Genomic DNA, 6,000 nt, shown 5'->3' with positions numbered 1-6,000 from the left:
TTTGGGACTTCTCAGCCTCCAGATCTGTTAGAAATAAATGTCTGTGGTATTTTGTTATGGCAACCTGAACAGACTAAGACAATACCTATACCCAAGCCCTTACATATCTTTAAATCTTGTCCTACTTGGGAACATGTATAATTATACAATAGTATATATGTTATACCTTATATATACATTTATGTGTATACATTGGTCATTTTAATGTTGTGTTTTTTAATAAGTAGTTAACTTTGAATGTGAAATAACTTCCCAATTGAATGAAAATCATACTATTTTCTATGACTCAGAGGTCCATGTCCAAGGAGAAATTGGTATTCAAATCTTAGGGCTATGACCAGGGCCCTACAGTCAATACAGTGGCACGACACCAACACATAGGCAGATACCAAAGAAGAAATTCTGGTTTCTACACTATGGGTAAGGCATAAACTCACAATTTGCAGTCACTTTCTCTTCTTTTCCCTCTCTTTCTTTCTTCCTTGTTTCGGGCCTTTGGGACACATAATAGATAGAAAAGCAAACACAGGCCATGTGGCCTCTAGATGGGGTGTGCAGGATACACTATGGGACTGCCATAATAAGGGCTTTCAGAGGAGGTTCAAATCCCTCAGGGCCTACTTCCTGAGGTTGAGTTTCTGGGGCAGCAGACTGTCAGCAGACGTATTTCTCTGCCTCACAGTCTTCCTCACAGTGAATACAAACCATTCCTGAACATCAGATAGAGAAAGTACTAGCAAATCCCAGTTCCGAGAGCTCTTGCTTCACCTGTGAGAGCAGTCCCTTCCTTGGGTATACGTAGCCAAGAGCTGATAGCTTTTTATACAATTTGACATAAAGGTGAGTGTCTCCTTGGGAGAAAGGTATATTAAAAGAGTAGCTGAATTCTGGAGACTAGGGTTAGATCTAATCTCTATTTCTTATTAACTGTGATCCTTAGTACCTTGCTTACTCCTTCTGAGACCTTCCCCTTCTGTGTAAAATGGGGCTAATAGCTTCTTCCCTACCTGTTTCAGTGAGTTGATCTCAGAAACAAATGAGGCAAATTTGAACATACAATATCCTTTCGTAAAATATGATATTCTACACCAGTGGTGGGGAAACTTTGGTCCACAGGCCAGATCTACCCCTCTGCTTGTTTTGTACTGCCCGCAAGCTAAGAATGGTTTTAACATTTTTAAATGGTTGAGAAGAAGGTTTCGTGACATGAAAATTATATGAGATTCACATTTCAGTGTCCATATGAATGAGTGTACATGATCATTTGTTTATGCATTATCGATGGCTACTGTAACACTTACCATGTCAAATTTGAGTATGACCCACAAAGCCCAAAATATTTACTATCTAGCCCTTTACAGGAAAAGTTTGGCAACACCTGCTCTACACAATTCAAGAGATTATTCTCTTTTTATTAAAGGGACGCACCTTATTTCCATGGTTTCGGCAAACAGCTGGGCCTGCCATTGAGGTTGAGAAGGCTGAGAGCTGCCCCTCCCCTAGCCATAGTGCTGGGAATGCCCAGCAGCTCTGTATCATCAGGGAGAAGTGGTGTAAGATATAGGGCAGGCTGAACAGGCCCTAAAGATATAAAAGTCATATGAGCAGACCCTTCTCCACGGCTGATCTTCTTCAATCCATTCCTATGATCTTGGATACAGAGGGGGAAAAAAAGCAAGGCTTGCTTAGAGATGGCTCTGCGTGATTCGGTGATACCAGTGGAAGTGGATGGCACCGCATTACAGCCCTGTTCAGGGTGGCCCTGAAGGACAGTCAGGAAAGAAAATGCCTCCAGAAGGCAGAACTTTAAGAGGAACACCAGTGTACTTTTCTCAGGAGAGATGGCCTCAGGTCAGAATCTATTCTGCTTCATAAACAGTAGCCAGTAATTTGGTTGGATGGGTAGGGACCAGAAAGGCACAGATTGGAGAACTGATGGCAAGGTTTGGAGAAGTAGGTGGTGGATCCCTGAGAATGGTCCAGAAATGTGAGACTGTCAGTGTCTCAGGTAAATATTTACCCAGAAGTCCCCTCCAAAGAGAAAGATTTTAATCAGGTAAAGGAGATTACCTGCTCTGTGAGCTGTCACCCTCCTCCCAGGGCTTGCTCAACAGGCTCGTGAACAGCAATCACTGGCTGTAATGGTAGAGTTAGAACTTTTGCTAGGCTTAACATTATGGACTTCCCATCTGTCCTGCTGTTGGCTTTTGCCATTTCTGAGTGCCTGACTTGCTCTCAGTGTTAACCAACACAGGTTTCTAACGTGGTACCACCGTCCCCAGGGACCCAGCCAAACCCTGCTGACGCTGGACTCTTGCCTTCAAGTGGGAAGGCAGAAATTTGTCCTCCCTGGAGTAGATCCCTGCCCACCATGCTTCTACCCTCCTTGTTTTCTGTAGAAGGAATGGTGCCCGATACACTGCCATGGCATCCCACATGGCGTTGGTTCCGACCAAGGAACTCACTGTGCTCTGAAAGAAGGAAAGCAATGGGATTCACAGGACTTACTCCTTATCACACAGAAGCAGCTGGCTTTATAGAATAGTAATGACAACTGACATTTACATGCCAGACACTATTCTCAGAACCTCACATATGCCAGCTCATTTAACCCTTATAACAGCCCTCTGATATAAGTATCATTATTATACCAATTTCTAACACGAGGACACTGCAGCAAGAATGGTAAATAAACTGCCTCTGGTCACTTGGTTAGGAAGGGGGGACTGAGATTTGAATCCAGACAGTCCAGCTGCAGAGGCTATACTTGTAACCACCGATGTGCACTGCCTACGACAGAGGAGTAGAACAGTCCATCAAAGGCTCAGCATGGAGCCTCACTAGAAACAAAAGCAGGTGAGGTTGCAGCATGGTTCTAGGAAGTGAAGTTTATTTTCTGAACCAGAGGCCAACATATGGTGCCATTTCTGCCATAGCAAGAATCTACCTCAGGGAACTATGTTCAGTAGCTTGTGATAACCTAGAATGGAAAAGAATCTGAAAAAGAAGATAGATATATATATATAGATATATATATATATATATATATATAACCGAATCACTTTGCTGTACACCTGAAACATTGTAAATCAATTATACTTCAATTTTTAAATTTTTTTAAATTAAGAAAAGAAAGAATCTACCTATTTGGGAATCAAGAAGGTAGAAGTGGGTGGTATGCCTCACTCCCACTTGGAAAACTGCTTTTGTCCCCCATAACTCAGGGCGCTGCTGACATAGAGGATTTATAATCTAGAGGAGGAACCGTCCGGGGGAGAAAGCAGTAGTCCAACTGAATTAAAAGCTGAGACTGTCACCTGGCCATTTTAAACTCCTAATGCCAAGGGAATAGGCAAAAGGGGGTGGGGAGGGGCTCTGATGTAGGTCAGGGCTTTTGAGCCCAACTGTTGAAGGGAATATATCAGTTAGGGTGCACTGCCTTTAAATATCTACTATAGCAATACATTTAAGAGTGACCTAAATCATGGGAAGTCTGGAGGAAGGCTGTCTAAGGGTGGATTCAGTGGCTCAACAACATCATGCAAGAACCGGGCTCTTCCAGCCTCTCATCCCTCCATACTCAGCTGCTTGGTAATGTCTCCCCTCATGGTGCCAAGCTGGCTGCCACAGAGCCTGGAGTGAGGGACTAAGTGAGGCAAAGAACCAGGGCTGAGTGGGCAGAGCACAGAGGATTCTTAGGGCAGTAAAAATACTCTGCATGATACTATAATGGGGTCATTTTACATTTGTCCAAACCCATAGAATGTACAGCACAAGAATGACCCCTAAGGTGTAGGCAGTTCCATTGGTGTGATCTTGGTGTGGCTCTCTCATTCTCACCTCCGTTTGTTCCTGGTCATTTTCTGACCCTGATTTTCCAGTGAGTTGATAAGCTTCAGAATATCTCTTCAGTATATCTTTTTTCCACTTATATCTGCAAGAATTGATTTTTGTGGTTTGTAGCTAAGAAGCCTGGCTGATAACTTGGCTGTTTCGTTGGTTCTTTGAAAATGAGGTTTTCTGTCTTCCTGTTGTTGTTCTTTTTGGTGTTCTCAGAGGGTTTCAAAAGATGGCCAGTGAGTAAATATACCATCACTAGAATGTAGCTCATATTTATCAAGTCTCTATGTTATTTTAATACCCCTCCCCCCCACCTCAGTACAATTCAGGCCATACAAGTCCTGAAAGGTGTCCTGGGAAAGGGGATATAGCTGCTCACAAATACCATTTATCGAGAGCTTAATAGGTGCCAGGTGCTACAAAAGTACTTTAGTATGAGTTCAATTCTCACATCTTCCTATGAGGAAGATATTACTGGGTTGTCTATGTTTTGCAGATAAGGAAGCTGGTTTGAAGATTGGTCACACATGGTACAGGTGACAAATAACCCAAGTCTGCTTGACTGGATCTTCCCAGTGTACCAGGTCATTATTTTCATTTATTTATGCTATCAGAAATTAAAGTGACAGATCTGACCCAACCAAATCTCCATAATACAGCTCAGCCATTGTTGAAGTTAATATCAAAAACATCTATCTTGGGCTTTCCTGGTGGCGCAGTGGTTGAGAGTCCGCCTGCCGATGCAGGGGACACGGGTTCGTGCCCCGGTCCGGGAAGATCCCACATGCCACAGAGCGGCTGGGCCTGTGAGCCATGGCAGCTGGGCCTGCGCGTCTGGAGCCTGTGCTCCGCAAGGGGAGAGGCCACAGCAGTGAGAGGCCCGTGTACCACACACACAAAAAAAACCATCTATCTTGGAGTCCATCCCAAGGATTTTGTTCTGAAGGACCATAAAGACGTTGATCGCTTTTTAATGTAGAGTAAGGTCAGTGGCACAAAGGCCGAGATGACCTTTAAATTATGTCTCCAGGCAATGTACTCATTTTAACTGACCTTCACCTGCCTTGCACTAGACTCGTTTATGAAGCTTGTCCACCCACATGCCCTCGAAGAGAAAGTCCCACCTCCATCCAGTTCCTGAAGCAGACACTTATTATACTAATTGCCACTGCTGATGAGCCATGGACAACTTGCCCAAGGCCACCGTTTAGAACTAGCCTGTGGCTTCCACAGCCTGTCTTGAAAAGATGGCTCATTCAGATAGCTCTCACGGGAACCAGGAACTGGAAAACTGAGAGACTGAGCAAGTTAGCAATGGAGCTGAAGGGAGAGGGATGCTCTGATGTCAAACTGATTTTAAAAATCACACTAAAGCTAATGTTATGACGAGGTAAAGCCTATCCTCTGTAAAACAAAGGACAAGGAAGTTGGTTGGTGGGGAGAAGTGGACAGAGTATATGGATGGAGAGACACAGAGGTACTCAGAGAGAGAGGAAAATAAAGGGGAGGGGCTGAGGGGAGAGCCCCACGCCTTCCAGGGTTTTCTGAATTTCCCAGGAAACTTTGCTGGATCTCTGTTCCTTACAGTTACCTGATCCTGTTTGAAACTCTCCTTCTCATCAACCTTTAAAAAGGAAACTTGTGAACCAATTGGTCCTTCACCTTTTTAGTTTTATCCCATTCTTCCTCTTGTGACCTAACTAATCCAAATGCTGGAACTAAGAGAAAAGTGAAATGGGAAGCAAGAAGTCAGGATATTCCACAAACATAAGAACCAGACTCTGAATGGTAGAACTTGACTACATTGTGCTGAAACCTGGGCTTTCATCACTTCTCTGCTCCCCTCTGTGGATAAAGGCAGAATTGAGAGTATATTTCATCCTATAAACTGTAAAACCAGAGGCAAAATGAAATTCTTTCTTTCCTCCTTCCATTTCATGACTATGAACCAAACACATCAATCCACTTCCTTACAAAAGATACATTTTTTTCTGATTCAACAACCTGCTCTACTTAAGTCTAAGGTGTTCTAAACACCTGGATCCTTCCTGTAAAATGCCAGGCAGGTGGTTTGAGTGAGAAAAGCCAGAGGGGGCAGTCATTTTGCTATAGGTTACCTAAAAGACTACCACGTTTCTCCTTCACACTAATTTGCTTCAG

Source organism: Tursiops truncatus, chromosome 1, assembly GCF_011762595.2.
Source record: "Tursiops truncatus isolate mTurTru1 chromosome 1, mTurTru1.mat.Y, whole genome shotgun sequence".
In the NCBI taxonomy this organism is placed as follows: Eukaryota; Metazoa; Chordata; class Mammalia; order Artiodactyla; family Delphinidae; genus Tursiops; species Tursiops truncatus.
This window is presented reverse-complemented; position numbering follows the sequence as displayed.